Source organism: Macaca nemestrina, chromosome 18 (assembly GCF_043159975.1).
Source record: "Macaca nemestrina isolate mMacNem1 chromosome 18, mMacNem.hap1, whole genome shotgun sequence".
In the NCBI taxonomy this organism is placed as follows: Eukaryota; Metazoa; Chordata; class Mammalia; order Primates; family Cercopithecidae; genus Macaca; species Macaca nemestrina.
Genome location: NC_092142.1, coordinates 51664027 through 51676883, shown reverse-complemented (window position 1 = coordinate 51676883; position 12857 = coordinate 51664027).

The window sequence follows — 12857 nt, the reverse complement described above, 5'->3', positions numbered from 1 at the left end:
TGATTCTTCCTATCCATGAACATGGAATGTTCTTCCATTTGTTTGTGTCCTCTTTTATTTCATTGAGCAGTGGTTTGTAGTTCTTCTTGAAGAGGTCCTTCACATTCCTTATAAGTTGGATTCCTAGATATTTTATTCTCTTTGAAGCAATTGTGAATGGGAGTTCACTCATGATTTGGCTCTCTGTTTGTCTGTTATTGGTGTATAAGAATGCTTGTGATTTTTGCACATTGATTTTGTATCCTGAGACTTTGCTGAATTTCCGTGTGTATCTCTGTGAGTACGCCTGCACGTGTGTGTCTGTGTCTGGGTCTGTGTGTGTGTCTGCCTGTATCTCTGTGTGTGTGTCTGCATGTATCTCTGTGTGTGTGCATGTCTCTGTGTGTGTGTCTGCGTGTGACTCTGTGTGTGTCTGTGTATGTTTATGTGTGTCTGCATGTGTGTCTCTGTGTGTTTGTGTGCGTGAGTTTCTGTTTGTGTGTGTCTGTGTGTGTCTCTGTGAGTATATCTGCATGTGTGTGTCTGTGTCTGGGTCTGTGTGTGTCTGCCTGTGTCTTTGTGTGTGTGTCCGCATGTGTCTCTCTGCGTGTGTGCATGTCTCTGTGTGTGTGTGTCTACATGTGTGTGTCTGTGTATGTTTATGTGTGTGTGTCTGCATATGTGTCTCTCTGTGTGTATGTCTGCCTGTGCCTCTGTATGTGCTTCTGTGTGTGTGTGCGTGCCTCTCTCTGTGTGTCTGCATGTGCATTTGTTCTCTGCTTTGGCCGTTATGGAGCTCCTTGCTTCATTTAGAGCCCACCTCTTTCGACTGAATCTTCACCTATTTGCTTCCTTTCATCCTGGTTTATTCTGTTTTGTCCTGTTATATTTTGTGTATTTTTTAAAGAAACCTCAAAACGCCTTTTTGACATGAAACAGGGTATGAATAAGTAAATAGAAACCACATTTAATTTCGTGCTATTCTAGGTTGTCCTCTAAGTGATTTAGTAATAGGGAATGGGGAAAGTGGGCATGCAATGTCTTTTATTTTTCTTGTTAGTTCACCCTGGGCCCACCAGTAATGCTCTACGTATAAATGCTCAATGAATATACACTGAATGATGAATAGACAATGAGATATTTGACCATGTCAATCAATTTCCTTTAGATAATCCATTTAAAGTGGCAAATAAATTGACGAAACAAACCACAGTTTTCATTTTCAAGAATGAAATGGAGATTGGAGATTTTAGCTTCTTTGCCATATTTATAATTTTCTTGCTAGAGATCCATACTAGAGCAGTTAACGAGAATAAGTTTAAGGAGACTGAAATTACATCACATTATAACTGACACTTCTAAGATTAATTTTACAACTTGTGATTTTAATTTTGGGGAAAATGTATTTAAAATTATCTCTTGTCACCATCTCTTATTAAACATAATGAAACTTGATGATATTCTAATAACATTAAACTGTTTTGGTAGTCACTGAGGTTGGTATGAAAAGACTATTCAAGCTAAGAAAATAGTGGATCATTTTTGAAAGAAGTATTTGGGGAGCTCTGAGGAGCTAAGTATTTCATTCATCTCACACATTACATTATCTCTCACACCAGAGGGTAATTTAGAAGACATTCTCTATGTTAGAAGAACTGGAGTGCAATTAATGGGGGAAAATCAAGGGCACTTTGGCAAAGAAGGAACAAGAAGAGGGGAGAGATCACTTCACTCCCATTTTTTGTCTCAGTTCTGGGCTGATTATTATTATTAGCAGGCCATGAAAAGTGTTGGGCCCTCAAAACTTGGTAAATAAAATTACTGATGTAACTAGGTCATTGCATTTATCTTTTTAAGTGTTCCTTTTCTTCCTTCTTTCCCTTCTTCCCTCTTTTGTCCTTTCCAACTTGGGTCTCAAATCCATGGCAAGATCTTCTGCTTGCACCAACTTTTTTCTTTTCCAGATGCGGAACAAATTGTTTTGGGGTGGAATGATATAACATAGTGGAGAAAACTAAAATAACGATGGTCAGTTTTCCTAACAAGCAGTGGGATAACAGTTGGCCCCAGAACTTGCTACATTCCAGACATTTGCTACTTTAGGATCCTTATGTGTTGAGTTCGTATATCTTTCTTCACTCTGTTTTCAAGAAATTTGTGGATTTTTTGTAACATTCTCTTGATTGTATCTTGGGTCACTTCCCTTTCTGTTTTATCCTCATTCCCAGATGTAAACTATGTTAATATGACAAACATTTATTGGGTACCTACTGTATGCCAGGCTTGCTGGGAACTGGAGATTCTGACCTGAATAAGAATTAATATTTTTCACCTAGGAGCTCATTGTTTAGTGGAAAAGGCAGACAAGCCAACTAATAATTCTGGGCTGATCTGATAAGTGCTAGAAAAACCTGTGACCTAAATGCCAATGGGAACAGAGAAGACAAAATGATTGAAAAGTATTTCAGAGGTGACATTTGAAATAGGCTTGGAGGGATCTGTAGTGCTATAGTTGGAGAAAAAGAGAGAAAAAAGCATGTCTGGTAGACAAAAGCCTGTGCAAGACCAGGCATAATCCCCCTCAAAGGGAGCTCCCCGTTAGGAGCAGAGGGAGCTGGCGGTTGGATGGAGGAAGCCCTGGGAAATGAAGCCAGCCTTGGGCAGTGGGAAGCCTCTGCTGTGCTAAGGAGCATTGATTTTATCCTGTGAGTTATGGGGAGCCAGTGGACATTTTAAATCTCATGATGGGACCTGCAGTTGAGGAGGATCGTATTGGAGCAAACCAGTTAGGAAGCTGTTGACACAGTCTTGGTGAGGAATGATAGAGGGCCCAACTAGACAATGGACGTGGAACTCCTCTGCGACCACTCCTATACATCTTGTGAGATGCGGAGGAGGGGCATCAACAAGAGCTGGGCACTGCTGCCATGGTTTCCCTGCTATTTGCTGTCTGTGTTCCAAGCTGATTTTTACTATTGGCAGACCACAGAAAGGATTGGGTCTCCAAAACCTAGTAAATAAAATTACTGATGTATCTAGATCATTGCATTTATAGGGAGGCTGAGGGGCAAGGAGGAATTGAAGGTGACTCTGAAACCACCAGCTCTCCTGATTTGCTTATTCCAAGGTAAGATGGAACTGAATGCAATGCAGCTCATATGGCCCAGGTGTCTAGTGGAGATGGTGTTGTGCAGCGGAAGCTCTGTGGTTCACTCGTCCATTCTTATCCACTCACTCTTCTTTCCTTTTCCTTTTCTCTCTTGTCTCCTCTCCTCTCCTCTCCTCTCTTCTTTCTCTTCTCTTCTCTTTTTCTTTTTGAGACACAATCTCACTCTATTGCCTAGGCTGGAGTGCAGTGGCATGATCTTGGCTCACTGTAACCTCTGCCTCCTGGGTTCAAGCGATTCACCCACCTCAGCTTCCCAAGTAGCTAGGACTATAAGTGCCCGCCACCATTCCTGGCTAATAATTGTATTTTTAGTAGAGACGGATTTCACTATTGTTGGCCAGGCTAGTCTTGAACTCCTGACCTCAAGTGATCCACCCACCGTGCCCTTCCAAAGTGCTGGGAAGTACAGGCCTGAGCCACCTTTCCTGGACCTTTTCTTTATTCAATAAATATTTACTGAGAATCTACTAGATGCCAGTAACAAGGAATACAGTGCTAAAAACTCAGGAAAAAAAAAATCAATGGCAAAAGAGTTTAAGGCTTAAAGAACCATAGCTGCACACCTGGTCCTCTGTTCCCTGTGACTGTTGAGGTAGAACCAGGAACTGTATGTCACCTGTCCCCTGCCCTGTCCTAGCACCAGTTAGAAGCATGCTGAGGGATGTATTAGAAGTACAGAGTGCAGGAGGGGAAAGGTGGCCAGCATAGGTGGAATGCATACTGTCCTGGTGAGAAAATAAATTCTTGGAACTTTCTGAGGTGACTCTTTTACCTTCACACTTCCCCTTTTGTATGTGGGAGTTTATACTCCCACTCTTTTTTATCACTCACCTCCTCATGAGAATTTCGATTTAAATACTTTATTATTTTTGTCCTGACAATGTGACAAATTTTCTGCCCATAAATTTTTCCTATTACTCCTTCAGATATATGGCCTTCTTCACTAATTGTTTTTTTCCTTGAAGTTGAAAAAAAAATGTGTTATCTATCAAAATGCATCTGCAGTCATTGTTAATCCTGGTTTTCTTCTAAATATTCCTTATACAATCTTTATTCCTTTCCCTAGAAGGTTTTCTTCCCTTCTTTCCTTTTTATGGTTAAAATGTTCCTTTCATAGTTTTTGATTTGCTTTTAGTTTTTTTATTCATTTAAAATTATTAGGCCGGGTGTGGCGGCTCACGCCTGTAATCGCAGCACTTCGGGAGGCCAAGGTGGGTGGATCACCTGAGATCAGGAGTTTGAGACCAGCATGGCTAACATGGTGAAACCCTGTCTCTACTAAAAATACAAAAATTAGCCAGGCATGGTGGCGGGTGACTGTAATCTTAGCTACTCGGGAGGCTGAGCCAGGAGAATCATTTGAACCCGCGAGGTGGAGGTTGCAGTGAGCTGAGATGGCACCATTACACTCCAGCCAGGGTAACAAGAGTGAAACTCCATCTCAAAGAAAAACAAATATTACATCTCTTGCTGGAAGCCAAAGGTTATTTTATTTTATTTTTTTTTACATTTTTTGTCACAAGAGGTTTTAAACAAATATAAAAGTAGCGAACCCCTATGTATCTATCTATCACCTCGTTCCAGTGGTGATTAACTCATGGTCAATCCTCTTTCAAACGTAGTTTTGACTTCCTTCTTCTATCTAGACTCCCTCAATTTCCCTCTTTCCCACTTCTTTCTGTCCTTAAGATAGTGACCAGTCTTGCTGCAATCTGTCAGTTCTACCACTGACTGACACTGGGTATCTTTCACTTCAGACCAGATAACTTTGTAACAAGAAGCTTGTATGCTCCTCCATGCTTGATTGCTTTAAATCTGCTCTTTTTCTACATTCTATCATCATGGAATGATTCTATTTGAACAATGATTTGCTAAATTTATGAGCATTTCCATAAATGAGTTGACTTTAAGATGCCCCCAACTCTACATTATGATTCTAATCAGCACATTAATGAATGCGTACAGAAATGAGCCTATTTGCAAATTGCCAGATTAGACTTGTTCTTGTTTAACTAAAAGCTTTAACTAAAAGCAGGGCTTAAAATACTGAAGAGGATAAAGCTTCCTCTATCCCCAAACATTTCTTGGTCAAATTGTGCTCTAAAAGAGTTTTCTAAAAGAAAATTTTCACTGTTGACAGATAAGGTTTAAAACAATGGAATACAGCTGAAATCATTACGTAAATCATCATGTAAAATAACATTGTTATTAATGTAGTGTTTTAAACTTATTTTCTCAGGTTATAAAATATTCTGACTTAAAAATAAAATTATGAGCTGTGATTGATGTATTTTGTATGTGTTGGCTCAGGTCCTGCCTGTTTAATTGGGCTCAGTTGATTTCAATGTGTTTCTATGACGTTTCCATCCTCCAGCTGTCAACCCAAAGAAAGAATTAATATCAATAATCCAGTGATCAGATTTAATCTATAAGATTAGTCATCATTTAAGCTACAAAGATGTATACTAAAGAGAAAACCTTTGTCAATTTTATTTTCTCACGTGATAGTGTAAGATGGATATTCATATATATGTGTAAAATCATACATTCGCTTGTGTTTTATTGCATTCCTCATGTTTTAGAAAACAATATAAACCATTGTATTAAAAGAAACTCTCTTCTCCCAAATGGCATATTGTCTACTCTTATTTCATTTCTCACATATCCAGAAGCAGCCTTACTAGCTACTGATTTTTGTCCTTAGAGATTTTCATTTTTGCACATTTGTTTTAACAAGCATTGATTGATATGCCGTTTTCTCAATTACTGAAGCATTGCTACCTTTACTGTATAGTTTGAAAAATCAAGACAGAAAGGGAGAAGGTTGGAAAATAAAACTCCATGCCCCGACCTTGTAAAGTCTTTTTCATTCTGCTGATTCAATCACGACATGCATTATTACCATAGTTTAACAGACGAGGAGGTGAGGGAACAGAAAGCCTCAGTACTTCCTTGCTGTTGCACAGCCACTGTGGCAAGGCCTTGCTTATTACCTTATTTCAAAGTAAGTCAAAGGTATCAATGAAGGAAAACTTTTAGAGCATCAGGTAGGCCAATGTTTTCCAAAAGGTGCTTTTCAGGACATTAGTCTGTTGAGATGTGCTGAGAACAAAAGGATCTGTTGGTCAAACATGTTTTGGAAAATCATATAATGAAGTCTCATCCTAGAGGGTCACATAAATTAGTATATCACAGACTCTTAAGAACTCCTGAAATTAAAAAATAAGTATAACTCAGTATGACTTTTGCTGAGCTCAAAATATTTCACTGTGGAACCCTTTTTTGCCATAACACAAATTCACTGGAAACACTTAGAAACATTTTAATTTTAAGCAAATATCTATTTTCAATGGCTTTGGTTAACAAAGTATACATTATAATCCCAAATGCTTCAGGATATAGAATAATACACAGATATAATCTCCGCTTACAATGCTCATGACTCAAAAGCTTCAGAAAGTCACTTTAAGGAAGGCAGAAATCCATCCATCAGCCCATTCATTCATTTGTTTTTTCAATAAGGAGTTATTAAATACCACTTTGGTCTAGGCAGAGTGCAAGATGTTTGTGACATAATGATGACAAACTAAGTCTGGAGGTGATGGGGGAAGGTTTCCCCAAGTAACCAATGGATGGGTTGAATCTTAGAGGGTGACTAGAGGAGCAGGCGTTCAGCAGATGGAAGGGAGCTGATTGTGGAAGGACATTCCAAATGAAAGCAACTGCTTATGCAAAACCACAGAAGATTAAGAGCATAGCAAACTCAGGGAGCACAAGTGCATGCATCTACCATTCATCACCGTCCATTGTTGATTTATGCATTGTCTGTCTCCCCTACTAGAATGCAAGCTCCATGATATAGGGACTGCTCTACGCTGTTTGCCGTTGTGTTTCCCATGCTTAGCACAGTATTTCTCTTATAATGGAGCCCAATAAATTCTTGGCAAATGAACAACCAGTAGCTTGGTATCACCGGAACCTACTGCATTTGAAGGTAAGACAGGAAGATGAGGATGGGATGATAGGCAGGGGAATGGATCATGACGGGGTTTGTGGATCATGATTGGACACTTCATGGTGGGTGAGGATGAGCCGTTGGAGGGTGGTAAGCAGGGGAATAACTTGAGCAGATTTGACTTTTAGAAAGATTACTCTGATGGGAGAGAGGATGGTGGCTTAGGAGCCTTGAGACTGTTAGGGGGGCCGTTACAGTAATGCAGGAAAGAAGATATGAGGGTTTGACTAAGGTGGCTGCTGCTGAGTGGAGAGGAGAGAGTTTGTGGTATGTAGAAGACATCAGCCCTAGTGACCAAATAAAGTAGGGAAGGGGCCTAAGAAGGAAGGAATGGGGAGGAGAGTCAGAAAAGACTCCTGTGTTTTGATTCAGAAATTTGGAAATACTTTTAATTATGGAAATCTTTAAACATATACAAGGTAGAGAGGCTAGTATAATAAACCCCTATGTACTTATCATCCAACAACTATCAACACACAGTCAATTTGATTTCAAGTTCTGACTTCTTCACTCTACATCCCTCACCCCTGCCTGGAATGTTTTAAAGCAAATACCAGATATCCCATTATTTCATCCATATATACTACAGTATATATTTTTAAGAGGTAATATTATAACTTTAAAAAGCATACATACAATATCTTTAATACGTCTAAATATTAACATGAATTCCTTCATATCACCAAATATTCAATAAGTGTTCAAATAGCCTTGACTTTCCATAGTTAGTTTGCTCAAGTCAGGGTCCAAATGAATCCACACACTGCGTTTGGTTGATAGGATGGACTCTAAAGTCTATTTTAATCTATGACAGTTCCCCTCTCCTCCTTTTCCCCCTTATTGTTGATTCATTGAAGAAAGTAGGCCATTTATCCTCCAGAGTTTCCTAGTTTTGATGATTGCATCCCAGTGGCATCATTTATCATATTTCTGTTACCCCTGATCTTGTAAATTTGTAGTTAGATCTCATTGTACCTTTCTATGTAGAAGAGGCAATCCCTAATGATTTATTTATTAGTTTATTGGAGAACATTGTGGGTGCAACGCCAGGGGTGATGGACTCAATGGAGATATATGTGGGTACAGGTTTTAGAGGTGCTATCAGTCTTATGCAAAACAATACTTTGAGGTGTGTCTGGGACCAGCTACTTAGTACTGCTGCCACCACTTTTAGTTAAATGCTTTGAAAAAAGAAACATGAACATGACAAAAAGCATCCAAGTGCCTTTGGAAAGCCACCCATTTGATGGATACAGTGTCTTCATGCAGGTCTATGTCTTTATCAGATTTTTCAAAAGCCTTTGCCCCTCAACAGGAGTGTTTATTGTTATGAAAGTCAGAAGAGAAAGTCATGCTTACAGGGCCTTGTTTGGTATTGCTTAGCTGAGTGGAGGCTGTTGTTACCTGTTATTGAGGGAAGGTAGCTTAAGTCATGAATTGATCACCATATAAAAACCCCTGTTTTCTTTTTATTGTGTGTCCTCTGAGGGTCATTAATAGGCACCTTGGAAGAACCCACTTAGAAAAAAGTTAGCTGTGCTTTACATGTTATGATTGTGGTTACCACAGAGGTTCTTTAACTGGAAAATCAGTGTGCAAAGCACCTGTTCCAGGAAAAGTTAGACCTGGTATTTGTCTGCATTTGGTCGTGATAATGTTTGATTTCATCTGCCTGGACCTTTTCTGGAGAGTCATTCAGGCAGGTTAGTTGTTGTATCCAAGTGTGGCTTTCACACCGTTTCTGTCTTGAAACACAAGCAAACACCTGCCTCATCTAAAAGAACTTTATTTGCATTTAATAAACATTGACATAGAATGTGCTATGTGCCAGACACTGTTCTAAATATTTTGTACATACTGGGTCATTTAATTCTTATAAAGCAGGCATCATAATTATCCCCATTTTATAGGTGAATAAACTGAAGCACAGAGAGGTTAAGGAACTTGCCTGAGGTCATAAGGCTGGTAAGTATCAGAGTAGCATTTGAGCCTGGTCTGGCTCTGTAAGTCTATACTCTTAGCCCACTATGATATGTTGCCTACTGGCACCAATAATCAAAATTAAAATGATATTGGAACTTAAAAAGATCCATGAGAGTTAAGTGTGGGGTTTAGGGTGAGCTTTGGCATCACACAGACTAGGGTTGAATCCTGGCTTTGTCACTTAGTATGGCGGAAAAAGAGCATGTTTTGTACTTCCCTGAGCCTCAGTTTCCTTATCTGTAAATTGGGAGTTAAATTCCAGTCTCACAAAGCTGTTGTGAGGATAAAATGGAATCATGTAGTTAAAGCATCTGACACAGTTCATGGAATATAGTAAGTCCCTTAAAGTGGTAGTTGCTATCATGATGGCATCATTCTAAAGAAACTAGACAACATCGTGCACAGCAGACAGTGCTGTGGAGGAGTCCTCCCTCGCTTGGTGTTCAGCCCGACTTGGTGAGTGTAGTTGGCTTGTCTGTATAATTATTTAGAATATTGATCTCATGTTTCACCATTCTGTTAAACACAATGGGGACCAAAAGCAGAGAAAGGATTGATTAATAGAGCAAACTCACACGTACAAAGTTGAGGAAATGCCTTCACATACATTGTTTCATTATGTGTAAGTCAATGGTGCAATGGTGTGCTGCCTGGAAGAAACAATTGTACACAACTCTTCCCACCTCCACATTCAGTGACATCACATTGGTGACGGGAGCATTGACAACACTGAAATCAGCAAAGATTACGAATCAGGGCTTTTTTTTTCTTTACCCCCAGAGAGCCAATTGATAAACTGTTTTAGGCACTCTGAGGGTATTAACTCATTAATCCTCTCAACAACCCTGTGGTAGCTACTCTTGGTATCCTCATTTTCAGAACAGGAAACCGAAAGGTAAAGCACAGAAAGGTAAAGCAAATTGCTTTAAATCATGCAGCTAACAAGTGACAGAGCCAGGGTTCAAACCCAGGAGCTCTGGCTCTAGATGCGTGCTCGTAACTGCTGCAGGTTTCTGCCTCTCTGATCTACCATACTATAATGATACAGTTCTGTCTTTTGGGAGATAAGAGATAGATGCACAATGCATCTAGAGAGTAAGGCAATATGAATTAATGCATTACCTCATATAGGCACGGATTCAACGAATCTTTTTGAGTGCCTACTATATGGCATGTTTTCTGGAGGAGATAAATGATGAGTCGGTGATGTATAAAGTGTACATTCATACCTTCTATCTCCCAACTCGACTGTGCAAACTTGGGAACACAGATGATGCCTGGGTGATCTTTGTGTTTCCTCAAAAACTTACATGGAAGCTGACACATAATCATTGTCAAATGAATGAATGAAAGAAGGTTGCCCAGTAATGATATCTGCCATTTTGCACGTACAGCATCCTGCCTTTCAGGAATAAAGAGGGTGTTATACCACATAGGTGTGATGGGCTCCTGTTAAGCAGGTCTGGCCTTTTCCTGAGTTGTATTTTATAATGTGTTGAAGAGTTTGGTTCCTGAGCTTGGAGGTTAAACCCCAGCCTTATGCCTCCAGACCACGAGTGAGAATGCGAGACAAAGTTGACCCACGAGTGAGTATGGACTCTTGAGACATTAGGGTCAGTCCTCTCTCTGGTGAAGGCAGAGGTCAAGGAGGAAGCCTGGGTCAAGCTGTGTTGCAAGGCGAAATGTTGTGAAGCTGAAAGAGGGGCAAGGACTGGGTTAAGGGGTGGGTGACATGACCATAAAAATAGTTGTCTAATTCAGGACATGTTCAAGAGCAAAAGAGATGCTGTGAGGAATTACACTGGGACAATAGCTATAATTCTGAATGATCCCAGGCAAATGCCAGTGATTGAGCATTCTACTTAAGGGTTCACTAGGAAAATATCACAAATTCAAGGTAGCACATAATTTGGTAGAAAAGGCTCTGGATGGATCTAAGCCATTGAAGTTCTAATATTCACTCTGCCCCCCTCCGGCTTGCCAGCCTGGTGCCACTTACTTTTCATCTAAGGCACTGAGATAGAACAGAAGTTCCCTGTCATTTTCCTACTCAGTGGAACATCTCTTTCAAATAATTCTTACACAAGAAGATTTTGGAAGATCTCCAAGCCCTCTAAAAGCTTTAGTATTGCTGAGTTAGTTGTAGGATTAAGATTTATTTTGCTTCCTTATCCTTATGTTTTCTTATTCTTGTTTTATCCCTAGGATGAAACAGATATTCTTAGATGACTCAACATATGAGCCTTAGAAGAGATCTCAGAATCAGCTTCTTTATTTACAAATCAGAAAACGGAAGTCCAAAAGGGTAGAATGTGTCCAAGGTCATGCAGCCAGACAGACCTTGATGGTTTCACTCGGCCATACACTAAAAGTGAAATTGGTACATGCTTTAAAAAAAAAAAAAAACAACAAACTTTAAAATAATGTAATTATAACGCATGATCATTGTTGGAAATGTAGAAAAGACAAGAGGCCAAAAAAAGAAAATATAAATCAGTGATTGAAACTCACATATAGCCTCTATAATGATTCTGGCGTATGAGTATTTTTTTCGGACTTTCCATTCCCTGATTTCGAGTGCTCTTTTCAATCTACCAGCAAATTCTTATTTTTTCCACTTTGCCACTTGTTCCAGCTTCCCCATGTCATCCTTCCATCCTCTCGTGGCTTTCTTGAAATTACAGCTAAAGGACATAGTTCATAAGTTGACAAGTCTACGAACAGTCCCGCTTCAACGCAGCCCTTTGAAACAATACGCGATTGGAAAAGGCAATTTGGTACGGAGCAGAGGAGGAGGAATGTGGGACTTGGTTGCTGAGTGAGGCCTGGATTTTTGATTGGTCAGCTATGAGCCAAGCGAGGGGTAAACTGAATCCACAAACCAAGCAATCAGAAGTGGAGATCAGAAACCTGAAGCCCGGAGAGCTCTTAGGAAGGCAATGGGGAGAGTTTGGTAAATCAGCTAGTGTTAAGGAAAGACAAAGCTGACTTTCAACATTTAAAGAAGGCATGGGCCCTGTAGTTCTGTATACAATCATTGATAAGCCTGTACACATTGTTGCCTCACGATTTCCCTGCATCACAACTTATAAATGTCCCTACAACTTTTGCTAGAATTGATTAATTGCACCTTGTTAGAGCCCTTGATTTTTGTTAAAAGTGAAAAAGACAGCCTATTAAATGAAATGGCTGAGATGTTCCTGAAAGACGCCTAATGCCTCTAAAACACACTTCGGGCCATGAGTGACAAGCACACGAAAGAGGAAGAGAAGTTACAAAGAGAAGCAAAAAAGAAGACGTGTGCTGCTCAGGCACCGTTGTTTTCCAAAGATGTTAAAATCTCATTTCAAAAAGGATCTCTGATCAAAACAATTTCTTAATCGAAGCCATCATCTTAATTTGTCTTATCGGTGGCCACTTTCAGCAGAAATGTGCCTGTGGCCCTCTGTGCCCGGCCAGCGGCTGCCTTTTATTATGCAGATTGGATGGAGCAGCCTCCACGAGCCAATTCTGGACACTGTATTTGCATAATGACTCGCCTTCTTAAAGACGGGCAGTTAAACCAAATAGTTTTTGAATTTCTTTTGTGGAATGGCTGCCTCTTTATTTAATGTTGAAAACTGAAGGGAGTTGAGGAAGGGTACTGACTAAACAGGCTTTTTAAATACTGCCTCGGTAATTATCTGTGGAATTAAACCCACAGAACCCACA